The 26,926-nt window shown below is 45.6% G+C and overlaps 1 long non-coding RNA gene across 1 annotated transcript in view; it reads right to left on the reverse strand.

Annotated features, from left to right (window-relative positions):
• Positions 1-25,702, reverse strand: part of LOC131672872 (uncharacterized) — a 37,430-nt gene extending 11,728 nt beyond the window's left edge. The window contains exons 1-2 of the long non-coding RNA XR_009302665.1: positions 25,471-25,702; positions 2,696-2,740 (exon numbers count right to left, since the gene is read on the reverse strand). This is a non-coding gene — a long non-coding RNA (uncharacterized LOC131672872). The remainder of the gene's footprint in view (positions 1-2,695; positions 2,741-25,470) is intronic.
• Positions 25,703-26,926: the final 1,224 nt, after the last annotated feature.

The following is a 26,926-nucleotide window of genomic DNA, read 5'->3' on the forward strand; positions in this document are numbered from 1 at the left end:
GGAAAATCCATGCGTGCGGCTCGCGAAACGTCAAACTCAACTGACAGCGACACCCAATAACTCGTCGCGCGCAGGCGTTGTGACAAAAAAAAAAAAGAAAAAATTCCGAGCGAGAGATTGGAGGGACAAACCAGCCGTCGACGGATATCCATAATCTTTTTCGGCTGCTGTCCTTGCATGTCGGACTTGACGGCTGGATCATTTGCGCGCATCCGACCAAGATTGAGTCCCACTTGACTAATGATTCTGGAGCACGTGCGCATCAACTGCGTGCGATTTTTCTTCGCCCGATGAATTCGTTTGTTTAGTCTGGACTCTTTCCTAGTTTATGAAAATTCGATGGGAAATTGATTTCAAAGTAACAATTGTTACGGGCGCACAATGCTCGTACACCGCGTGACTCTGCTGTCAATTGAAACCAATTATCTTTGCGCAGCTATGCTCGCTCAATTGCTGTGTAATAAATAAACCATGCTGCGCGTTTAAATTCATACGGATTCCGATGTAAACCCGGCTTACGTGACATTATGTTGAAAGTCATGCGCCTTGAATATTTTTTGAATCGTCGCAAACGTTCATTTTTATTTTTAAAAGTAATGCGGACTAAGTACACCGGCTCTCATCATGTCATAAATAAATGAATAAAAAAGTTTGTACATAAATCTCATAACTTACTACTTGATATAATGAAATAATTATTATTTAAAATGATATATTGGATTCGCCGGTAATCAATCGGTTTTTTTTCTATTATGCCGGCAATACTGTTTTTTAATCGTGTTTCACACCGAAGCATTCGACAAATTAAAATCAGTTTTGATGAGATCATGAATGTCATATTTTTTCAAGGATATAATAAGAGTGGTCGGACGCAAACGGATAAATTTTGGCTCAGCCATGTCGGACAAATAGCCAGCGATTTTCGCGTTTGTGCAAATGATATTCGATAGATTCGACGAGTGCATAATTGACTGCGTCAGATGCGTTGCAAGATTAATAATTCAGTTTGACAGCCGATATTTCGCGATAAATATTCGTTATTTGCATAGCGTATGCGTGTTCCTTTTCGGCGATTACGATCATTAATCGTTTCATCAATTTCGTAGCGAGCGCGTCGATCGACTAAAAATTCCGCTCGGTAAATTGGCTCTTCTTTTCCAAGCGCTCAGCGAACAGCTGAATCCCTGACGACGTTTCGGCGAGCGAATGAAAAATCATAGCAGCGCAAATCCCTTTCGGTAAAAAGGGTCGACATTGAAGGGAGGAAAGAGCTTTTTTCGGAAAAAAAATAGAGGAACTAACGCGACAAAGTTTCTGCGAGGGCAAGAGATACATATTTTCACGGAGCGAACTCGAGCGCACTCGTGGCGAAGAAAAGTTCTACCGCCCGAGTAAATCATGGCGGAGTATAGCTCTCTCTTTCTCTGCATAAATCCCCGAATGACGCCAGCGCGACACTTGCTCCTCTCAAGATAGATACACGCGCGGCTGCTGCTGTGCGTGATGCTGCCGGCGAACGTTGTATTTCACGGAATACTTTTTTGATCGTTGCTCTTTGCAAATTTAAGTTGACGAGTTCCGGACAAAACATTTTATTGTTTTTCTTGATACAGAAAATTGCTTGGTTTGTTTTTCGGCATACGTTTTTCCGAACTCGTTGGGAGTTAGTGTTTTGGCTGTTGAGGTATTCGATAGAATGCCGTGCTTTAGGTAAAATGTTTTAACGATGCATTGCTCGTGATCACCCAATAGGCCATGTAGCGATGCGAAAAAAAAACTGAAATGCATCGAACCAAGACAATATAAAAAAATGTAAAGAGTTGACGCGGAATTGAGCCTGAAAATTTTTTAAATTACAAAAGATTAATCTCAATGCCACTCCGATAACCAGTATAACTCACAAACTACAGAAAGCCAATAGCGCAGCGAAGAATTACAACTTCCGCGCGGGAAGAACAATCGCAGAGTGCAGTCACATCATACGAGAGCCGAGTCGCACGCGGCCGTAAACGAAATGGCGGATTTGCATAGAGGCGTGTATAGAAAAAGGAGAAGAACCGTACAGCCGTACGTCAGTACCCCGCGGGACTTTTATTGCTCTCAGTCTGCCTTACACGCTTATAGCCGCCAACACTGTGTGCCTCCGTAGACGTTTGTCAGCTCTTCGATGGGCTACTGTATTTCGAGATTACCGCGCGGAAGGGACATACTTTATATTGTGGATTGGGAAGGGGAAAAATTTCTGATGATGTTCGGGAACGCTAAAGCTACGCGGCTCGGATTTCCTGCTTTGATTGAGTATTTGTTTGACGATTAACGTGAGATTTATGAGGAGGGAGACTTTACCGCTGACGTTATTCTTTTGCCGCAATATGCAGGCATATATCTTTCATCGTTAAGGGTGTACATGTAAATAATATGATTTATAGAAAATTAACTATGCGATAGAACTCTATATATTGATGATCTTGTGTAGTTTCGTCCGTCGCAGTGCGGTACTCAAAACATATGTATTCCAACGTTCGTTTTCATTGAGAAAACAGTGAAATTTCACGAAGGGGTGAAAAAGCTGCGGAGCACTCTGTATAATTAAAAAACTCGCTCTACATTGTTTGTTATTTACGCATGGATGCTTTGAATCTCGATATACCAACAAACATGTGCAATAGGAAAGTCAACGGTGTGCGCTACTCACGCGAAAAAGAAAGAAGCCTCAATGAAGTTGACAAGAGCAATGCACCTAGAACAGAAAAAAACAAAGTCGACGATTATTATACATGTCTATTCACTTAGAAACTCGTGAAATACTTGCACTTTGAAGCAAAAGGAAGCCAATAACAGAAAAGAAAGTTGCCTCCTTCTCTCCCCCTTACTTTTCGACGAGAGTAACTCCCATTTTCAGGCCTGCCCCTCCGCCGTGGAGGAACGGACATCGAGAAAGATGTTGAAAGTTTTCCGGGTCAATTAAACTTTTCAACTGGCATGCTTGAAACCCCGCACCTTTCCGGATAATTAACGCTTTCAGGAATCAAAATTACACTCTCCACGGTGCTGGAATATAACTCAGTGCCGATCGTAAATTAGCTCGGTTCAATACCGTGGAAAACTTGAAGCTTTCTCCCTGGAAGCTCCAAGAAGAAAGACTATCAATTCAATCTTAAAAGGGGAAAAAAGTGAAAGGCGTAATTGGAAATTAAATGTAGCGTCGGAACGTTTAGGGCGGTGTGTGCGCTAAAGAAGGAATAGGACAGGCCAGCAAAAAAATAAGTCGTGTTTTTCAGTGACAAACGCCAGCGATAACCGATCTCTCGAGAGAGCGTTGTCTCTTGGCAACCCCGCACACATAATACGTTCGTCCCCGTGTCTCGTATTAGTCTTTGTTTCCGAGAGCGCGAGGGCAAAGCTGCTGAAATATACTTATGCGTGCACGTTCTTTATCGTGTATACGTGTGTGCCTGCGTACTTTTTCGCCGCTGTGCTTTTTATTGCCGCTGTAATAACTCTCGCGGGGAGTTGTCCCTATCTCGTAAGAAAAGGGCGACACTCGTACTCCAACATGACTTGGCATTATTTTACAAATTCAAACTCTCCTTGTGAAATAAGCTCTTTGTCGGAGTGTCTCTCTCGGGCTACCCAGGCATCCCTTGCGATGGGCTTGAGCGATGACAGTTTTAACGTACGTAATCTGTTGAGCAAAATGAAAGATTAAATAGAAAAACAAAAGAAAAAGATAGGATTCGATAGGTAACAAAACCATTTAGCACAAGATGACATTCCATCATCTGAAAGTACAATAAGCATCCAAAACAGAGAAACTGAAAAAAATAAATAAAAATAGAGCAGAGAGCACAGTTGAAAAATATCGCTCTCGAGGTTCACTGAAAAAGACAAAGCCAGACGTGGGCCGGAAGAACCAAAGAAAGAGAAAATAACTAACCTCCATTTGGAGTGAAGGTAAAGAGAAGCGAGAGGGTGGGGGTAAAAGCAATATGAAAGTCTGTACTGGGTGGTGTGCCGCTCCCGCGAGAAAATTGTTTTTCGCGGGTTCGTGTTGTTGCTGCTGCTGCTGCTGCTGCTGCTGCTGCCGCCGCTGCTGCGAGGGATGCACTTGACGCGAGCACGGGGACCTGCATCCCACATAATAAGCGACGTCGTCATAACGAGGGTCGACAGTTATAATCTCCGCTGCTGCATAACAGCGAAAGAGGGAGGGCGCACACGCAACTTTTTATAGGTTAGCGCGCGCGCATGTGTGTGTGTATGGAAATTGCAGAAGGGAAAAGACAGAACGGAATGATGAATTCTAAGTGGTTTCGTTAGGTTTTTTCTCTCTCTTTCTTACATGTCGTGTTATTCGCCCCACGAGTAGATGACGATGACGGAAATTCCATTCGTGTATAGTTGTTTTGTCGAGTTGGGAGAAGGGGAGAAGAAGATGAGTTTTTTATTGAGATTTTTTTTGTATGTTGTCCGGATTCTCTGGATGATGTATTGCGATGAATACGTGCGATGGAGTTTTTCTAGTCCTTCTATGCGTCCTCACGAGTCAACCAATTTTTCATTGAAATTACGCTTCTTCTCTGTATTAATTGGCATTAATTACTGCAGAGACATAGTGAACTTTTGGCCAACATCACATAATCATTCAATACTAATTATGATAAATAGTTTCAAACACTTTTTAAAACAATTTATAAAGATTCAAATGTTTCCGTTCACTTTCTATCCAAGTCATTTCGTTGAGTATGATGCTGTAGCCATGAGGCTAATAGCTCAATTATTTGAAAGCAAAATCCTAAATCGGTATTCAACGAAATACATGATGATTTTGAACGTTTAGAACATGAACGTCGATGGTAAAATGAAATGACCGACAGATATACTCGACAAATATTCTCATTAATATAGTTAATTATGTGATGTAAATTTTATAGCGACAGTGCATTCGCGAACTAAAATTATTACATGAATAATGTGTAAGCTCGCAATTGTAACTCTACCGATCGTTAGTAGAGTGAAAATTCAAGAAAAAACGGTTCTGCATCGAAATCCATTAGCATACTCGCCACTGGGATATTGATAAGCTCGGGGAAAGCTTAACGTTGTATGCATACACAAACTTTTAGATATGTAGAACCAGCCATATAACCGATCGTCGCGCACGTTTCCGATAACCGCGAGCATCTCGCCCTTCACAGCCAGCAGTTCCACCAGCACCGTATCCTCCTTCGTGCTATTATCGCGATTAGAAGGCGGCACTTCCTTAGCTTGCAAATGCGTATTTCGATACAGTGAATCGACGAGCGTACGTGACGAGCGTTTATTGCTGTAGATATGTATGCGATCTCGTGTTTTTTTTTTCTTTTTTTTAAAAGGCGGGGGAGGCGATGTGCACGCGACTTCGCGTGATAACAGGGGGGTGTGCTTGCTGATTTCGTTGCCGGTGTAAAAGGTGACTCGTGCGACTGGTCTTTACGAAGGGTCGAGGAGGATGCGCGTTGAGTCACTCGCCTGAAGTAACGTAATAATTCGCGGCAGGGTGATTTCGATGTTGAACAGTGACTCATGATTTTTTTTTTTCAGACGCAAAAGTGGTGACTAATTTGACAACTGATTTCTATTATTAATTATCAATAACAATCGAGTTTTCACGGACATTCCATGTACATGTACAGAGATAAATGCATTAATACTGTATCAGCGTGAAAGAAATAATTAATAGAAGAAAGATAATTAGATCGATGAAGGAAAAGAAGCAGCAAGCAGCCGTAGAAAGAGCGTGCGCGCGTCCACGCAGAATCATCGCAAAGTGACGTCGTGAAATGAGCCATGAAATCGAGGGGAACGGCAGTATATAGCGACGACCAATCGAAGGAAATGATATCCTCGAAGCTTTCTCTCTCTCTCTCTCTCTCTCTCTCTCTCTCTCCTTTTTTCTCCTCGGTAGAAGCATAGCTGCCTATGAATCACGTTCGCGCGCCGTTTCTCAGAGACTTACAAGTCCACTCGTTTGGTCAGAGATTTCTCAGCCTCGTTGGATTATCATTTTTATTGCGGGTGGAAACTCTCCCTCTCTCTGAAGATACATCGCCGTTCAGCGTTTCGTTTGATGATTCATCTCGGAGTAGAGAGCTTGATATTATTTAACAAAGATCAAACTAAGGGCGTACAAAGGGACGAGTACTGATGAATAATGTTAATTCATGAGACGTATTTTGCTACGTAGAAGAAAGCGTTCACTCGTAACCAACAAAGTAAGGACTATGATTTCCGCGCAATAAAAACGAGAAGATACGTCGAAGCGGCAAGGTAAAAAGCATCATCCGTCGGGAAGATTTTTAATTTATATTCCATTGGAGCGAAGGGAAAGAATAAGCGGCGACGGTACCTTTACAAGATTCAGTACATATACCGCATCCCCTCGGTGGTCTCGCATATCCATCAGCATTATTTACGAGACACCTTCCGCGCGCGGTTCTTATCGACGAGGGGATTGCCGCGTGCGAGCCGATAACGAAGCGCCATACGCACGCGAATACATCCGTGCTCATTCGCCGGGCTGTCTTGGGAATATAAGCTCTCGCGCTCAACGAAAAAATAATACGCGCGAGTGTACGGGCCTTTCAGGTGCGATTTCCGATCTGACGAGGCGCGCTTTAATCAAATACATCGACTGCTCTTTCGTGCGCCTCCAAATACAACGTCAACCCAAGCGCTGATGTTATTAAAATTGCGCCTTTCACAAATAAAAGAGGATGCGCGAGCGCGCGCACGATTCTACTTTTACGATAACGTCGCGTCGGATTTTCATATGCGCGCGCGAGCGCGTGGATGCGACCGTAATCACCGCGCATTTCTCATCGCCACATGTCTGGCGTATACGCGTAGCCTTTTATTTCAGATAAATACTACAAATAAATCCGCCACACGTCCGTCCAATTTTCTTTGCCTGAAATAGCAGCCTATTTTGTCCTTTACCACTGCAAAGCTTCCATAAGCGACAATACTGATATTTTAAGCGCACATCGAGCTTCGTAAGTTCTTAGTCGGCAAACTTTTCGTTTAAGCGTAACATATCTAAACTTCAGAACGAAATGTTGCAGACGAAAAGAAATAATAATAAACTGTGCCATGCAAGTGCACAGCGCAGTTTATTATTATATACTTACTACTACATTACTCGAAACGCTTTTCTCGCACGATACACGATTTTCCACTATTTTTACAAGTAGTACCTCGTAAAAGTCGTGAAAAATTGGATGTATACGTAGACAAAGTCGTAAAATAAGGCTATCCCGACGCGCGTACCTGGATAGGAGAAGAACAAGCAAGAAATCAAGGTACAAACAAGAAAGCAGTTTAAACTCGATCGATACGAGGCGAGATTTAATTTTGCAATAGAGCCGATCCGTCGGCATTAATTCAAATTGCCAGACAAAGCTGCGATAATCCACGGACAATAAAATATTGAACGTCGCGAGCGCGTACGCCGAGAAAGTCAATGACGATTCATAAAGTTTTCATACGAGAGAGCGCGCGGGAATTCTCCCTCCGCCACACGCCCGCCGCGTGCATCCATTCGGTCTTTAATGCTCGCACGGAACAGCCATAAACTCGGTCAAAGGAAAAAACACGCGCGAGCGAGCGAAGGAGTTTCGCCTCGTAGATCATTATTTAGCTGCGTGAGCGAACGCGAAAACTAAAAATAAAAAAAAGGCGAGAGAGGATGGATGTGCACACTCGGGCGGTTTCAGCCTCGCGCGTTTTGCGATATGACCCTGCTTTTCGGATTTGTACGTCACGTAGTGACGAATCTAGCGGGAGTTTGCGTAAATTGAATTTCTTTCTCGTGTGCGCGTTGGCTATGCACGCTTCCTACTTTTTAGCCTCTTTTAAGCATAGGACAATGTATAACCTGTTGTCTCTCGTGCATATACGTAGAAAGATCATGAACAAGTACCACAATTCCGTGGGGTATTAAACCCTATTAAGCTCAATACGTGACATAGCTGTAACAGAAAACGACAAATTTTATTCGTATAACAATTCTACGAGGATAAAAATTTTCAAGATAAAAATGTCACCGTTTAGCGTTCTTCGCAATATTTCAAAAGACAACATTAAAGAATGCACGAAAAATTGCGAATAATAAAATAAGGTATCACGGCTTCTATCGATGAATTTGTAGAATCAAAAACAAAAGAGTAGGCCCTATGATAATTAGGCAGAAAAGCTGATTGAAAATTGGAAAAAACTTTGTTAGATGCGCCTCCATTGTATTTCCACGTACTTTAATCTTTCGGGTACAAGACGCACGCGAGAGAAATTTCGACGAGCATAGATCAAAAAATATATCGACGTTTCATGAAAACATCCGGCGTAAAGTATAGACATCGCCAGCAGTAATCTACAGTGGATGCATAAAATAAGCAGAAATGGCGTAGTTCAGTCGGACGAGGCTGCACTTTCCATTTTTCTCTTTCTCTCCGGCTCTCGCTCGTAGCCGCAAAGCGTATCAGCGTTTTGCCCTCAGATTTCCCTAGAGCACCGAGAGAGAGACGCGACATTGTCTACTCGGTGCGGCGCGCGCTCTAAACAATATCATAGTTTCGCAACTTATACCCCCCCCCCCCCCGCCCACCCAGCAGAGTCGAATGGAAACCGACAGCGAGTCAACAAAGAAAAAGAAAAGGAAGAAACGAGGCAGATTTTTGCCGGGACGAAAAAAGCCGAAGCCAGCGCGCTGCGACCATGATTTATTATCATTGATGCGCTACGCAAAACATGATGAATCGAGCATCACGCGCGCACGAGCTTCCTCCCACGCGATGGCTTTCGATTAATCGACGCTTTGATCAATTTGTCATCGGGTAGCGCGTGCTTTTTTTTCCTTTTTTTTCATCCTCATTATACAAGTGTGCAAACTGCGCGAGGCGAGTGATGTCGCCGGGTAAATACGTCGAATTTGATACAGACACGGGGCTAATTATGAGCTTGCGACCGCACGTATGTCGGCATTACGAGAAATTTCATTGATTAGAGATTGGAAATTGAGCTCTGCGTCGGAGCGATGCCCCGGCCACTTCAAATACTCGTTGTAAGCTTGCATTCCCTTATCGCTTATTACGCAATCACTGCGGTACGGTCAACGAACGACTCGTAAACACCTGTCCCGAGTTGCCGGAATTTTACGACAAATAATAATTTCATTAGTCCGCTATTTTTCGCCAGTTCGCACACCTGCATTCAAGGTGAAAGGTAGTTCGCGACGAAAAAGAGAGCTCTGCGGCAAAACCAGCTAAATCCAAGAAAACTCTCTCGCCCATTTTTCAATTGTTCATTGGTGGCACTCGGCATTTCTCGACATTGATTGGTATCGCCAAGCCGTAGCAGGCATTATGAAAGCATCGCGAGCCGCGATCGGATTCGAGACGAAGAAGGGCGCGTAGAGCTTGTTTTTCCTCTGTCACTTGTAGCAGCTCGCGCAACCAGAGACGCGACGCGACAGCACGCAAGCCGGATTCCGTACGTGTACGCCAGCAAATCACTTGGGACGTGAAATAATAACGGCCAGCTTGGCCGCTTCGAGTGCTATTGCTTCCGTCCCTCGAACTGTCGTCCGTGTACAGTTCGGGTCTATCCGAACAAACTTGGCGTGTCTACGAATCCCATTGAGAAGCGCGGAAAACCACAGCGATCCCATTCTCGCGCAACAAAACGAATTTCAATAAGCGCACTCGACAAAATACGGACACAGGCGCGAAATGGCATTGTTTCGTTTGACGCGTGAAAATCGAAGCGCCGGCGCCGCAGTGAGTCATGAATTAGCTTGAGTAGCGTGCGACGAGGGTGCATGCGAAATGAACGTACGCTCTTTTTTTATCTCGTGAACGCACACGGCACTGGCGCTTCTCTAGGGATTTACAAGTTTGTCCTGCACTACAGTGGGCGCCCCTTGGCCAATGAGAAAATAATGAAGTTTTCGTTTAGAAGGCGGGAAAATGGGGTCGGCGTTTCTTTGTCTGCGCGCCGAAAAGGGGATGTGTACGAAAACTCTTCTATTTGCTCGCCGATCAATTTATTGTTTCAACGTTATTTCAATGTTTATCCCGAAAAATTGTGCAAGCGATCGAGAAATACAGCATCATTGTTTCGATTGCAGTCAGATGGTTCGGGAAAACACAAGGACTCAAAGAAAATAGAAGCGACGTCAGGGCTTTCAAAGTGACACCCTCGCTCGTATAAATATCAATCGGGACATGCTGAAGAGATGAACAATTCCAGATATACGCTAGCGAGTCGACGTCTAAGCGAGAGAGTGGTTGCCTGAATTATGGGAAGAACGACGAACATAATACGATCGTCAAGCATAGAGATTAATTGGCTATCTACGATTTACATACGTCATCTCGCGTCGATCATGCGAAACGCGAATAGAAATCACTTTCGATTTGCAATTCCAGCTCGTACCAAAGTCTCCTTTTCGCGATTATGAAATCTACCGATACGTTCGTTACAGCGACCAAACGAAAGGTTACGTCAGCCAACAAAGAAAGACTGGCGCTGTAATGAGCAAACAAAAACAGCCATGTACGCGTGCCATGGGAGGAAATAGAAGAAAGAAAGAGCCACGTACAGAAGAAAAGGATCACCCTCCATAAAATCACAATCGGTCAGCAGCAGCTAGTAGTAGCAGCAGCATTGCCGCGGGCGCTGATTATACGGCAGAAAGAGAGAGAGAGAGAGAGAGAGAGAGAGAGAGAGAGAGAGTGGGAGAAAGCGATCGATATCGGAGAGAGCAAAAAAGACGTAAGGGTCTTTGCTCGTTCGTTTTGCTTTCGCCGAGGCCACTTTAACTCGGCCGCCGAGAGAAGTGCAATCGCACGAGTACTATCCTTTCGCGCCGCGACTACAGACCGACAGAGTGCTACGTCGATTATGTTTAAGGCACCTCTTACTCTCGGATGGGGTATTCATTGCCGGGTACTTTCCACGATCCACTTTTCGGTCGCTACGGGATTTATTGGTTTTATAAATGAATTTTTCTTCCCCGCATAAGGAATATAAATTAAGGCCGTTGCCGGAAAACAAAGCCACTTGGTCCGTCGGGGCGCCAGAAAAAAAATAACAGACGCTCTCGCTGCGGCAAACACTGGGGAATAAATCTCTCCGCAAATACACGAACGTATTGTACGTAGAATATATTCAGGCGTGGCCCGTTAAATTTTTATTAAATATGCCTATAACCGCGCGGCAACTTGTAAGCGTGGTCAAACCTCGTTCTTTCAGGGGAGATCCTGGGAGCACAACCGTGTTATTTTTGGAAACTCGAGTGCTCGGAAAATATGCCCGGCTGGAACCATACCGTAAGCTCATTATTCGGTGAGAGCGAGGGCAGCCCGCAATCGTCAAGTCGTACAAAGGTGTACTTCTCAACGAGAGCAGGTCGCTCGTCGTATCGAAATGTGTAACTCAAAAAGGCGGGGAGGCCAAATCGCCGGGGGACGGGCGGTGACGCGGCAAAGGAAACAATCTCCTCTCTCTCGACCTACAGCTTTGAAAAGTATGCGCTCGTTCCGGACGCGTGCACACGCGAGTGACTTGAAAACAAAGCAGCCCCTCGAGAAAGAGAGAAGGCGTATAGCAACGGCTATGTTTGCCGAGAGGCGAAAATTGTCGCGCGACAATGGTCTCGCCGTCTTTTGATCTTTTTTTGGCGTGAAAAAGAAGCATAGCGAGAGAGATGGAGGGTAATAAGCTACGCGATCTTGGCAATGTAATAGAATTCCTATATACGCTCTCATTTTCGTCGAAAAGCGTTCGCATTTTACCAACAGATGCCGTCACACTTTACAGATAAGAACTGTACTCTTTGTAATTTGGCAATGTATTAATTTTTTTTTTATGGCCCAATAAAACCACTATCTGCCTATCTACCGTACTCTTTCTTTTCTGATGTCATTACAGTCAAGTTATTGTAGAGCATCGTACGACGAAAAATAACTCTTCATTATCCCGTGGCTACGATGAACATATTTCGATTTTCTCTTTGGTCTTTCTTTGCTGCGATCGCGTTCGCATTGACAGTAGATGCAAAATCGGTATTATATCCATTAATCAATAATTAAATCTATTTTTATTAGTAACAAAGTAAATGAAATATATTTTTTCTGCAGATCTATGATTTGAAGGTAAGTAGTGAAGATTTTTCTTAAAATCATTTCATAAAATCAAAAATAAAACGTTACATTTTTCAAGGACGAACATTACAGATACCTTGAATTATCATTCAAACTCTCTCACTCGGTAAGTACAGCGATAAGTCAAAGTGTTGTCATAGAAGCCAAATGATTTAAATGATTTTATGATTAAAATTTAGATTCGTCAAAGCCTTCGTTGACAAATTAATAGTTTTACTGAAAACTTAAAATTTGAAACCCATCGAATAAAATTATACTTAATTATGAAATATTTTAGTTTGAAAGTGATCGAATTACGTGTCAAAATTATCGGCAAAAATGCCCTGCTGCAGAAACTATAGACGGTCAAATATGTCGAGTGAGTTAATTGAAAATAATTTTTAAAGATTTCTTATAATTTTTTTATGTTTCATGTATTTTTTAGGCCATGATAGATATTTACGACTGCCAAAAAAGGACCGATCGCGAAGGTATAAAAGCAATTCTAAAAAGAATTGTTGAAATTGATCCAAACTTTATCGACAAGTGGTTTAAATTGTTACCCAATGATCGAAGTATTTCTGAAATGATCGAAGAGTTGAAAAATACCGAAAAATGAAAAAACGTATAATTTTGTTGTGTGGTACAGTTTAACCTAACGTGAATTTACTGCTCACTCTAAAATTCACATTGATTAGAAAATGAAATTCAAATAAAGACAATCTCCAGTTGATACGTCGTTGATTTTACTCAAATTCCTAAGTCAGCAACTCAGGCTTGTAAATAACGATAATTTCATGCGCTCTGTGCGATTAAACTAAAACAGTAAATGTTTACTTGAAAAAGAAAAAGAACGACGCGATCGTCACAATAGTTTTCTCCTCGTTAAGGCTTGCTTTTATTCGGACGTATCGTAGAAACGCAATACTCGTTTGAGTATACATTTTCTGAAGGTACGTATAACAGTAGCATAATGTACGGACACAATACCTCCGCGAATAACGAAGCCCACCAGAAGCTCCATCGAAATTACTCCAGTACAGATAATAGCCGAGCCATTATTTGCATAACTCGACTGGTGCGTCTCGTCAAGATACAAAAAATAACAACAAAAGCGAAAGCACAGATGAATAATAGCGCAGACGCATCCAGAGTATATAACGCGGAGAACTCGAAGAAAACTAGGAATAGCTCGGAGGCAGAAGCTCGCGAGATAGGGAAAAAGCAGAAGATGCCGGGGCGACGATAAGAGCGTAGTGCGACCAAGAGCGAGAGAGAGAGAGAGAGAGAGAGAGAGAGAGAGAGAGAGAGAGAGAGAGAGAGAGAGAGAGAGAGCAAAGTTAAGCCGTTTACGATCGTTTGCATTTCGCGTTCCCGTTTCTATATAATCGAATGCCAGGGCGGCGCACACGCGTCGTGCGACAAGTCCGTTTATGCGTCCCAGGCGAGTTTAACGGCACAAACAACGCCGCCGCGCGCAAAGTTTATTATCTCAATAGTTTTATTCGGCGTGTCGGCGGCGAGCGACAGCGCTGCAAATTGTAATCAGTCGAATGGTCGCGCGATACGTCAAGGCTGAAATGAATTTGATTATTGCAGAGGATTCGTGCTTGGACTTCTGCCAGAGTCCCGTCCGCTTTTCTCGTCGAGGAAGACCAATATTCCGCGTGCGGTTATTTCTTCGCTCCACGCTTGCGTGCAAAAATAAAATTTATGCTGTGATCCGGCAGAGCGCGCACTTTCAATAATATAAAACATCAGACAACAATTCAGATACAAAGCTTATCAACAATTTAATATTAGTGAGTAAACAGACGATTCCGGTACAAGCGATTATCTCCGTCTCTCACTCTCTTTCTCTCGTAAAGTTAATAGAGGCCAAGTTTGCGCCTTCCTGCTTTCCCAGAAACAACAACACGCGCTTTCAGAAAAACCACAACCGAGACATTCTTCCTCTCGCGGGGAAGATCAAGGTCGGCTGTAAAGCGAAAAATGCTGCTCGCAAGCCGTGACAAAGTTGCTTTCAGCGGCGAAAAACCGAGCAGGAACGCATTGCGAAGGGAAAATTGTCGGAATGATAATTCGTCGCTTTTCACGAGAAATTCAGGAGTCGAAAGGCGGCCTCGAATAGCGGGGACGAGCTTGCGCCGAGAGAGCTATTGTTTGTGCACTGCCTGATCGGTCGTCGGAAATCCGACTACTTGCGCAACGCAAACCGAAATGCCGTACAATGCAAGATTAAGTTTCTGTTCGTTTTGTGATTTCCGCGCGAGCCGGTAATCCAAGAGTATCGACGAGGGTGGCGACGGCGATGGGCTCTGCGGCAAGGGCTAAGCGAAGAAAAAATTCGAGGGGACACGTATACGAGTAGATCTCGCGCGGCGTCCATTAGACGCCGAACGACGAGCTCTTTCGGTCGCTTTCTTGCCGCCCTTCGACGAATATTATCCCGTCGAAATGCTGCGCGTCTCGTTCGATATCTGCGTCGGGCATACCTCGCGCGCCAGAGCTCAAAAGCCCTTCGCTCTACAGAGAACGAACCTGTCGTGCGCAGCTGCTCTTGGCGCGCCTGGACTTTCAATTTCTGCCGCGTGCTGCTGGAGATTCGCTAATTCGCGTCGAAAGCACGGCGCTTTCCTTCCCTCGACGTCTGCCGGGCAATCGGGAAATGTTTCGTCTCTCCCGCGTGGCCGGATTTTCGGGTCTCCGCTTGGTTCGCGAAATCAGGGCGATTTGCACCAGCAAAAGGTAGGAGAGGTGCAGCGCGAAGAATAGTCTTTGCCCGAGATCATGCGTCTCCCGCATGCGACGGAATACTTGCGATAGCGCAGCTACGGCAACGCGAATAATCTTAATTTTTAAATTCCTTTCTCTTCTACTATTCCCCGCGCACGCGTACGCTCGTCTTGTCGGATGGTAAAATTCCAGCTCGTACACGACGTCTTGATCTCTCTCAGCGGCATTTATGAAATTCCCGTAGCGCATATAGCAGAGAGAATTTCAAGCTCGTAAATCATTGGTCGAACATGTGCGCCCTTGCTCGCCTAAGATCGATAACAGAAGAGAGAGAGAGAGAGAGAGGTGATCATGCGAATTGCTCTTGAAACCCGAAGCTCTCTACGAGCCGCGTGGTAAACGCGTAGTTTGGCACGTTTGCACGTCGCGCAACGGTCCACCACGCGTGCGCGCACAGCCACTGCGACAAGAAGCGAAAGAAAGCTTGAATGAAAGGCTCCTCCAGCCCCTCGCCTGCACTGCAGCACGCGCGCCACACTTTCCGCGGGATCGCTCGATAGCGCACGACGTGCACGGCTCGCGCCACTAAGCTCGCTCGTAGCTCTTCGAGCCGACTCGTCGCAACGAGGCAGAACAGTGCGCGCCCGAGTCATCGATCACCGAGCCGCGCTCGGCCGCAAGGCACACTTCCGACGAACCGCACGAAGATTCAAAACGCGCGAGAAGTCTGCTCACCTTCCCGACAAAGAAGACGAGGCAAAGAACCGCGATCCGTCGATGCGCACTGCGCACAATGGTGCTATAGGCGGCGCGAGTACATAAGCTGGGCACCGTATCGACGAGCGACGTTCCACGAGCCACATAAGAATGCCGATCAATTCCGCGATGACGTTGCTTTACGCACTGCTTGGCCAAGTCCCAGAGTCGCTCGGACGGGGTTAATTAAGCAACCAGTTGAGCCAGCAGACAGCCTCTGGCTAGCTGGCAAAGTCGTCTCGCGTTTCGAGAAAGAAATCGGACCGCGCGCCGGGCAAAAAATCTCCCCGATCACGTTCCCATCGAGCCTCAAGGAGACGGCGTAATTGGAGGCGAGGGGCGTCGTCGTCGGCGCAGTTGCGCGCCACCCTCGTGCGCGTCAATCATGCTCTCTCTACCCCTGTACGCCACCTTGAATGCGGAAAAAGAACCCATCCCGGCCATCGTTGCCGTCGCGGATTATCACGAGAGATGAGCGTACAACGACTGACAGTCGTCGAAAAATAAGGCTTCTATTAACACGTCACTTAGATTTACCAGTGGGCTTGCGTTCCGTTCATCATTCCTGGAGTTTCTTTGAGAGCGCACTTCGAAAACGCAAATATAGCGATTATTTGTCGAATTCATGAGATTCCCAACCGAAATTCCTCGAAAACTATTCGAAACTGATGTTGCTGCAGGGGTTTGGTCATTAATTCGAGAAACGAACCGCAGTGGATGATAATGTAGAATTGAACATTAATTATCGCCAAATTATTCAATAAATGTTGGCCCTGTCACACGCGATAATCCATAATTTCACTCTGCTAAAATTAGAAGTGACCATTAGCGCGCAAAAACGTTGTGTTCATAGGGTGCAATTTCGAGCGTGGAATTTTCGCGTTATTAGTGAATTGGCACGCAATACACTATGGCTATCGAATCGCAAAACGAATGTAATATCTAAAATTCCCGTATCTCAATTGCGGTACGACGCGCGGAATCACTTGCCCTGCAAAATTGGGGAATCAAAAAATCTTAAAAAATAAGGAAGTTAATTTCTCATCGTTGAACGATGTTCCCTCGATAAAATTAAAATTGGAGAAAGCAACAGTAGCTAATGTTGAATAATTTTAAGAAATACTTTACTCGAAATGAGAAACAAGTGTCGGTTCGCTCGTATTTTCAAGCGAATAGCCCTAAAGAATGCAGCCGAAGCAAGAATATATTGACAATATAAATACTATATTTCTATTCGCTCTGCCACCGTCCTTCGTGCATATATACCTCGACGTTTCATTAATATTCTCCAAATGCAGAATAGTCATTAGTCACGTAGTCGGCCAAAATTAAGAAAATACCAGCAACGCCTGCAACACCTGCACAGTGTCCAGGGTGTCCGCATTGGCCATTCATCCTCTCTTTCCAGCCTGCCGAAATGCTTAATGGACCTCGATAATTTACGACACCGCGGGCAAAGGAAAGAACGAAGCGCGAAATGGAAAGCTTGAGAGACACAAGCGAAACGCACGTTTTCGTCATAAAAATTGCACGTATAAATTTCATCGCGGGATTTTTCGCATGAAATTTCGCTTCTGCCGCGCGAAAACCGCTCGTCCGTTTGTTTTTTTCCGTTGCCGCTGGCTGACGAGGCTATAAAAAAATTTTTTTTTAAGTAAAAAACAAAAAAAATCGGCCTGGCCCGCAGGCTGTATACATTGGCACCTCGTTGTTGTTTTCTTTTCACGGGCGCTTTTATTTCGCGATGCTTCAGGTGAGCATTTTTGTCGACGAGTGAGGAGCTTCCAGCAAATAACAACTATATTAATGGGCTGCAATGTGGCGCGCTGCAGCTTCAGCAGTGTATGGAAGCAGTAACCGCAGCAGCAAAGAAAAAAAGAAGAAACGTCGTGGCAAGGCATCGTTTCGTTTTGTAGTATTCTGGAAAGGAACGTTGCTGCGCATATTCGAAAAAAGTTTCGTTCGACTCCATGGGTCGCAAGTAAATTGCTGAAATTTAATGAAATACGTGCTTATCATAATTGCCCTGGACTCGAGCTTTGTAAACTATTAGCCGAACGGTTCGCAATGAAAAATGAATGTATCGCGTGAGCGACGACTAAAACAATTCGTGTTTCGTAATGATGTTGCAAAAAATAATAAGAGACGGCGTCGAAAAAGACGCGATAGAGGCAGGAAGAGAGAGCTAGAGAGAGAGAGAGAGAGAGGACGATTGAATAGGCGCGCGCGTTGTGCGAGCTGGTCGTCGTGCGCGCATGTATGCAAATGCCAGCGAGTCGTTCTCTCGTCGAGACGAAATTGCGCCCTCGCGTACGCGGCGGCGGCGGCGGCGGCCTTAATGAGAGCCGAGTTATTTCGCCTGCGGACGACTGGCCTCGATTGCTTCATAATTAGCTTATTTCATTGCGAGCTCCCTGCGAAACGAGAGAAAAGGAAATTAATTCGCTAGCAATGCTCCTTTTTACGGAAGGTCGTATTAACGGCGCAGAGCAGGGGTCGTCCAGTCGCGCGCCGTAAATACACTGCTAGTTTGAATGTCGCGCGAGCGAGTCGAGTAGTGCGTGCGCGAAATCCCTCGGCTCTCTCGCGTTGCTAAATTAGATTAAGCCGTTTGACCCGGGCGCCCGGTGGCTGCTAGCTGCCTTGCCACTTGACTCGCCAGCCAGCCTTTGCTTCTTGCTAACCTAACGAGACGCAGATAAATAGGTGGCAAAAGGCGGCTCTCGCCTACACACTGGCTGCGCTGCTCGCAATACCTTTCAAAGGCCTTCCAGTTTCTTTGGCTGTGCAATTCGCAGGCCGAGCGGTAATTAACCTTTGTTCGCTTGTGCGCTTGTCCGATTGCAATTGCAGTCCCCGAGCAATCAATTAGACGGGGAGCGCTTGTTTCATTAGAATATCTTTTCGCGAGCTCCCGCAGAACGAATGCGGCAAAAGCGTCGCCTGCTGAAAAATGTCGGGAAAAGGGTGCACCTCGTAGAGCGGCATAGCGGCATGTTTCCGCGTGCGCCGGCAAATATGTTGAACATTCGACCGGATGGCTATAAAGCTCTTTTGTCGGTGAGAATTCCAACAAAGACACTCGCGGAATGACAAAATGAAAACTCATAAATATTTCGTTTGAAGCTTGGCGCAAATTTTTCAGCGCCGGAGATTTTCGCTCGACGGAGTCAAAAATCAAATCAAACTGTGGTCTCCATAGCCCGCGCGAGAATTCGGATTAACGTGTGTGCGCGCGTGTGCGCGCGCGTGTACGCGCGCGTGGCCTTTTGTTCTCGCGAGAGGCTTTTGAAAAATGAAAATTGAGTTGGCTGATTCTTTCGCTCGTCCTCTCCCTCGGCCTCTCTTTGCGCGCATTATTTATAATCCAGTGCCAGTCGCGAGCTCAAGCGAGATTTCCACCGTTATTTTATTACCCTGCGAATTATTTTCCTCGGCTTTTCTTTCGCCGGCGACACTGAAAAGAAACAGAAAAAAACATTATACGCGGATATTCAGAAATTTACTGGTGCTATAATTAGACGTAGAAACTTGAGGTCGCGAAAAAGAGAAAAGAACGTAGTGCGTGAAAAATCCGCGGACTTGCTTTTCTTTTTCGGCGGTTCATTAAAGCCTCGTTTTAGCTGGATATAATACGGTTATTTTGCACATTCAGATTTTAATGCCTTCGTTAGGGCGAAACCGGGGGTACGCACTTGCTGCGCTTATGGGAAATGGGAGGGGGAAACGATATTAACTAAGCGTAGCTAAACAAAGGCACGAGCAAGATATTAGGAAGGAAACAATGGGCGAGAAACACTTTGAGCCCGGATGAGTTTATTAGTTATGCCTGCTGAACTTAACAAGCTTTCGCCGCGCCTAGATCATAACACGCTTGCGATTCAACGCTGACTGTCTACTAAACTTTCATTTGTTCCTGTCGTCGGCCTCCGATCGATCTCATCGCTTCGGATATTTAAACGGGATACACTTCGGCACGTCGTTCACAATCGCCTATCAATACGGTTTCTCATGGCTCCTAATAAAAGAATACTAGATGTATGTATGTGTTGAAAAAATCGATGGTTTCGGTGGTTCGCAGCGAGTGTGTAAAAGACGATGGGCGCGCGTGGTCGAGAATGGGTGTATTATTAAAAATGAAAAGCAAGGCAGTGGCGAGACAAGCCGAGCGCCGGTTACTAAGAAGCCGAGAGGAAAGCGAGATAAAAAGGAAGCACGAGGTGGCTTAGCATTAGGACGATTGCCGGTGTGCGGCGCGAGCCGCAACGATAATGCAATAACTGGCTGAGTGCTCGCAGCAGCGTTAATGACATTTAGATTTAACGAGGAGGGCTCGCGTAAAGCGCGGCTCTTTGCCGAACGAATTTCAAGATTTTTGGATTTTTCGAAAATTCAACACGCCGTAAACAATGAGGAGCTATTAAGGTCGGCCTAATTAACGCGGAAAGCTGGAAAAAGTCGTTTGCTTTAATCAAGATTATAAACGAGAGGAGCGCTTGATGAATCTCTTTAGCAGGTGTGTGTGTGTATATAGGCGGCGAGAACTTTAGTGCCATTCAAAAAGCTCTTTAATCCTTGAGAATCGTCTTTTAAGGCGTCATTACTTAGGCTGCCGCCAGTGCTGCTGCCGGCGCTCTCGTACACAAAGGCACATGCAAAGCGAGCCGACGGGGGGGATATTAAAGCCGCGAAAGATCGCCAGAACAAAGGCTTGCGCTATATCGACGCGTTGTCTCGTGGTCACAGCGACAAATTACGCGAGGATGGGCCTTTTTGCTTTTTTCTCGATTCGACGCCTCGACGCCTCGACGCCTCGACGCGCGCTGTAAATACCGCCAACGTCACTCGCACGTTCAAAACGTTAATTATACGGCAAAGGCGAAGCTCGACAAATTAGCATCGCTCAAGTGTCGACAATCGAAAAGAAATAAGCGCTGAACTACCGCCACCGAATTTTCATCGCACAGCCAAAACAAAGAAGAGTATAAAGAACGAAGATAGTAAATCCGCCAACTAAACAAAAAGCAAAGCCAAAGTTCTACCGCACAGTGCAATCAAGCCGCAGCAGCGTGTCAACGCCTCTCTGGGCTTGATCAGAGCCTTGGTAGCCCACAGACCTCGTTGAAACAAAAATCCAGGCAAAAATTTCAAACCCCCCGCCCCCCGCCCTTTCGCCTCTCGCTAGCTCTATACCATCACCTTTTCCCAGAGCGTATATATCTATACACATACACGGCACATTGATATGCACAAAGCTGCCGCTGCTGGCCTCATCGCTTTCGCTCGGTGCGGCTAGCTAAATGAAATTCGAGAGTGCACATACATACATAGGCTTGCGTTCGATTAGGCTACACGCAAGCGCGTGTTTTGGCCTGGCCACGTTATGAGATGCTAATAAGGCTATCGCACTTGATACTGGCTTTAATGCAAATGCGCGAGAGAAGGTTCATTCTAATAATCGATGGACTTTTGCAGCCACGCGTTCTGCTTTGTGCGGGCTTTTTCTTGTTCGGGACTTGTCCGCGAGTCGGTTGATCCAGTCACACGATTTGGCTGGTCTCGATGGAACACAGCTTTCTTTCCGTGTTAGCGTGTTTAGCCGGACCGGCATTGCGCTTTGCCAATTACGTTTTGCGGACCGGCGAGCGATACTTTAACATGAGCAATTTCCGCGAAAATAGCTGCACTGCACTTGAAGCTAATTAATTTATAGTTCAACGACAAAGCTACCTCTGCGGCGGACCAATTGCAGCTGAATATACAAATATCAAACGAATGCCTTACCCCCTAGCCCCACGAAGTACGTCCGCGACGGCAAACAAAGCCAACTACAGATACCGATGTCGCGCTGCGGTAATTGAGTTAGCAATGCTGCGCGGGGGAGACGCAGCGTTTGGCGGAAGGCAATTTTTGCAGAGCCCGCGATTCGGCGTTGTTTGATTTGCATTCCACAGCGAAAGCGGAGGCGAGCAGGAAAAAAGGAAATCGAAAAACAACGCGCGCCGTCAAGTAAACAAGCCCGCGATATACACAAGTAATCCGGGATCAACAGAATAAAAGGGACTGTTATTTGCAGAATGCCCGGGCCGCGAGGTGCGAGCAGTCCGGGACAACGGCGCCGCCGACGAAAAATGATCGCTGCGCGAACGAGGTTGGCGCTGCTTGGCCGATAATCGCTTAACAAGCACATGGCGCGTGGGCCGCGCGGCGATTAAGCCCGATCCCCGCGTAAACGTACCCGCGGGCGTCGTTCGCGCTGTCGAGTCCCGCTCGCGCTCTCCCATTGATCAGTAATTTGTCTCTTGGCGACTTTTTGCCCACTGGCCACGATTAATCTCGCGCTACCGCGGGCGCGCCGCCGCGAAGTAGCGACTTTCTTCGGCGATCGCCTCGCGTCCAGAGTCACGCTTGCCGAGCAGTCGGAAAAAATTCGATCTACGTCAGCCGGGCAAGCGATACATCGACGGCAAAACGAAAGTGACGAGTGCAATTTGTCGCGGACCGAGCGCAAGCAGGAGAGTTTCAGAGTTTTTTCGTTGTTGCCGCGGAAATCAACTTTTTTGGGAGTGGCGACTTTCATTTGCGCGCGCGACCTGCGACATTGCGCGTGCGAGGGAGAATAGCCGTGGGCCAACGTCAATCTCGAAACGCTGACGGCTGTCGTATATTTCGCGCCGTCGGAGCCGTAACGATCCTCTCCGCGCGCTTTCTCTCGTTGCCGAAAATTCGAAAATCCTCGTGGCGCAGCGACGACGCCGAAACGAAGTAACGAGTGCGACGACCATTCGTTCTTTTTTTTTCCGCGTCATCTCTATCTCGATTAATGGCGATACCTCACTGGGAAAGTACTGAAATTCATCTACCGAAACGACGAGCGAAAAAAATTTGACGTATATGCCGCTGTCGGAAAAATTGGAAACAGGGAAACAGCAGTGGCGCGGAAAATATCGTGCCTATAATTATTTTATTTAATACATCGGAGTACACTTCGTCATCCGCGAACGATGACAACGACCAACAACGATAAATAGAACAGAAAAGTAAAGGTAACGCAGAATTAAAAAGGTCCAAGTCCATCACTGCCACCGGTAACGAAAAATGCACATCATCAGCTATAATGACTGCGAAAGTAGCGAGGAGAAAAAAGCTCGTTAAGCCGAGCAAGAAAAGCGTAACGCGATACGCGAGAGTAGTTCGACGTCGTATACAAGCGCGATGTCGGTTTGTTATCCGACCAACATAGATACAGGATAGGATCATAAACTGATGCTGAATTATGAAAACTCGGGTAATGTAACGCGCGTTATATGTACGTGGCAGAGGATTATCAGCGACAACGCGCGGCGATACGTAATTATTCACAGCTCACGTGCACTCGCGTACACGCGCGACTGCACAAATTAGCGAACCTAATTAACGCGATCCCGACTACTGGACCTTACGGCATTGTTCTCGCGCTGAGCTTAGATGTTTTTTTTTCTATCGTTCGTCAATGGAAAGATTAGATTGCGCATTGCGATGCAGAATAGATTGAATGATTCCAGAGATTTTCTACTTGGCTATTGTGAAATTAAAGCTGTATGAACGCGACGGTGCTGTTTATTGTCGGAGCGAGTTTTTGATTGCATTAATTCACTGTTATTGAACGAACGCGTGCGTGCCCCCCCTCCCCCCCTCCCCGCGCCTAACCGTGCAACAACATTAACGCTCGTTGAGCGAATCAGCGTATTTCCCTTGAGGCCAAAAACTATTATATTGTAATGCTCGACGATAATCCAATAACCCACTTGCTATTAATTTTTTTTCAACGGAAAATTCGACGAGAAGCAAACAGTCGCGAGGGCAAAGTCAAACCTGCCAATAACGATTCAACCTTGGCAAATCGGCCGTCGGCGTAACTCGTATATTTGAGTTGTAGATGAGAGTGAGAGAGAGAATCCTCGATTTGCTCGCGAGATTAGGCGCTGGCGCGGGTATTACGCGAATTAGGATCAAGGATTTCTCTCTCGCTCCAAGGTCGATAAATCTACGACGCCCACTTAAAAGGCAAATTTGTCGTCCCCCGAGTAATGGGTTTCGCGCGAGCGTTCAAGCCTTCTCTCGATCGAAGAACTATGTACTTCTCGCTGTTTTCGCTGCCGATCAATTTTCGTTATTACATTGCTTTTTTCGTACGTTCGCGTTTGGAAGTATCATTACGAATACGAAGCGGCCGTAAATTCTACATATTCCCTCGTTTTACGATAATTCTGTTTGCAAGTATTTCTCGTAAAATCGTAATGAACCGAGGGAATATAATGGACGCACACTACTATCGTTTAAATATCGAATTCGTTTCATACTTTTCTTTGTTTATTAGCGCTCGTTACCACATAATTAACAACTTGATCAACATTACAATTGCGCAATGATAAAAATGACGCAATGTCGTCTATAACGATGTGAACGCGATGATATACGAAAGCGCGTTTACATAATGAAATCCGACAAAGGCAATTGCACCAAGTTTCGCCAAGCAAATAAACCTGTAAACTGTCGAGGCCTGCATTTCCAAAACCTCGCCGACTTCGGCAAACACGCGAATGGGGGAGGGTCGAGCACAAACAACAAAAAGCTTCTGTTTGCCGAGCGAATTATGTTACGCGCGCGCTTCTATCAGCGGAATCCCGAAAAAAGTAAGCTCGCCACTCCGCGCCACTTGATTTACGAGACAATTCATTTTTTTCGCACCGCCTTTTTAATTGCAGCCCTACGCTTGCTCGGACAACTCTTTTTGCGTATATGTGTTTTGGCAAATAAAGACTCTTTGAGTAATGATAGCCGATAAGCTTTTCGAGGCGGAATAAATAAATGTACGTTGACTAGTTTATTTGAACGTGCAGCCGTGTACTTTCGCGGCTGGATGACGAATTGCTCGATTCGTCGACTCGGGTATTCGTTGGGATATGTTGCGTTCAATTATTCTTGCGCGCAGAGACTTTTCCCGAGCAAAATGCTTACCTCGTCCAAAACAGCCAGTCGTTCGTTACGCGCACTGGGAACAATTCACCGGCAATATGAATTCGCATTTCGATAAACAGAAAGAGGCAAATGAAGAGCCGCAAAACTTGCGAGCGTCAGCTTTGGAAAAACTGGCGCTTCCTGGTCGACCAAAAAAAATTCTCGTTAAAGCGGCGAGAGCGCGTCACGGCGTTAAAGAGGAAGTGCTCGTTCGCGCTCGGTCGGCGCCTCTCTTTTGCCGCAAAATTTTCCCCGATAACGCCACGACATTGGATTTCGTCAATCAAGCTCGCTCGAGTGTGCGTACGGCTCTTTTTTTTGTCGAAAAGTAAAAAAAGGTCGCGGCTAATTAGGGCTCGCGCGTGCATTATGACACGCGCCAGACAAAAACGATGCGGCGCGTCTCTCGCTCCTCTTTTTACGAGACGGGCGCGCGGGTCGCTGATTCAATTTCTTTTTTCGACGTGTCAATTTTAATTTCGCTAGAGACCCCCGCGTATAATTATATAATTTTATAACTCGATGAAACGATTCTCCTTTTTTCGTCCTACGGCGCCTCGCTAATTTTTACCTAAAGAGGATTATGCTGGTTCTATCAATTTTTCTTTGGAATTATTTTTTAATTGAAGCATGTTTGTGAAACAACTTCTTTCTACAATCGATCGAGCAATTGAAACAACCGTCATTGTACTTGGAAAAATTCTGCTTCACGAGATTGTAACATTTGTCTTTTCTTTTTTTTCTTACATATCTCAACAATTCGAAAAATTAAGCAGCATAAAGACAACAATGATTTTACCATGATTCGAAGGAATAATACTCAGCAATCGTCAGCGTATCGTCATGACATTCACCGTCATGCCAACAAAATAACCAAAACCATTCGGCACAAACGAATCACACTCCGCGATGCACAACCAACACAATCACATTTATGGGCACTTTGGCAACAGCAACATCGACAAAAAGAAAAGCTTGCAATCACGCGCGGTGGCGTGATTGTAATATCAGCACCGCGGGTACACGATGCGTTCGGCGTCGCGACGCGACTTGCACTGAGAGAAAGAGAGAGAGAGAGCAAAAGCTTTCGCCATCAACGCCGCACTGTGGATTCGAATAACCCCCAACGCGTGTCGCGTCTGCGCAGACGTGTAGCGGTCGACGGGGGGTTGCTTGTACTTCCTTCTTCACTTTTTCCGCTACTACTTTTCGGAGGGGGGAGGGGGAGAAGGGTGGACGAGCTAGGGCTTTTTAAAAATGCAGGTCGCCAGATGTGGGTTAAGTGGGTCAAGCGAGAGAGAGATAGAGAGAGAGAGAGCGAAGATGTTGCTAGAGAATTTCGCTTTTTTACGTGGAAAAGGGTTCTTTTCTCTCCCTGTCCTTCGTCAATGACTTATTCTTTCGGTCGAGGATTTGACGAGGAACGCTTGTTTTCCAGTGAGAGTGCACGTCGTTGAAAACTGACGCGAAAAAGAAATTGATTATGCGACTAGAGCGTCTTAGAATTGTAAGTCGTGTCGGTGAATCGAACATACTCGATGAATTAATTATCTCTCTTGCAATCTTGCCATGCGCCAATTAAGTTCGGAAACTTTATCAGTCTCGAAGCTCATCCATTACCACCAGCAGTCTCAACAGACCAATAAAGGCCAAACTTACAATCGAAACTTTGTAATGCACTGGCTTTTCTCTGATTTTTTTTCATTTTTCACGAACTGCTGGGCTTTAACGAAGGGACGGTAAGTTTTGTACGCATCAAATGCTCGCTTGCGCGGATGAAATGAGCTTTTTGCAGATCAGCGTACGCCGATGTAATCAGCCTGCGCGAGAAACTTTTGTTTTCAAGTTTATTCTTTTTGGGATCAGGCGCAGAGATCCCAGAAATGTTTTGCAATCCCTAAGAGAAGAGCTCGTCCTGTTCGTTGTTGTCTTGACGAGGGAATTCGAAATGAAGGCATAAATAAAGCACCGCCGGCGGGAAGAGGAAAAAAAGGAGAAGGCGATTTTCTCGAGCGCGAAGGGATTTTACTAATGCTCGCCGACTACTCGAAAAATTATTCTTTCCCGCTGCTTCGAGTTAATCTCGAGGATGGAGTTTCGCACTGAGAGACGCAGGGCAAAATTTCCGAGATTTTGCAATAATGTGTTGGATCTCTGAGGAGGGAAATGTAACTTAGTACGTTGAAAAGTACTAGCTCGAAATGTGAAATTCTCGCGTTGAAAAGACGTAATTCCTGAAAAATCCAACTCGTCCA

This window comes from Phymastichus coffea, unplaced genomic scaffold, assembly GCF_024137745.1.
Source record: "Phymastichus coffea isolate CEN01 unplaced genomic scaffold, Cenicafe_Pcof_1.1 PCOF00161, whole genome shotgun sequence".
NCBI lineage: Eukaryota > Metazoa > Arthropoda > Insecta > Hymenoptera > Eulophidae > Phymastichus > Phymastichus coffea.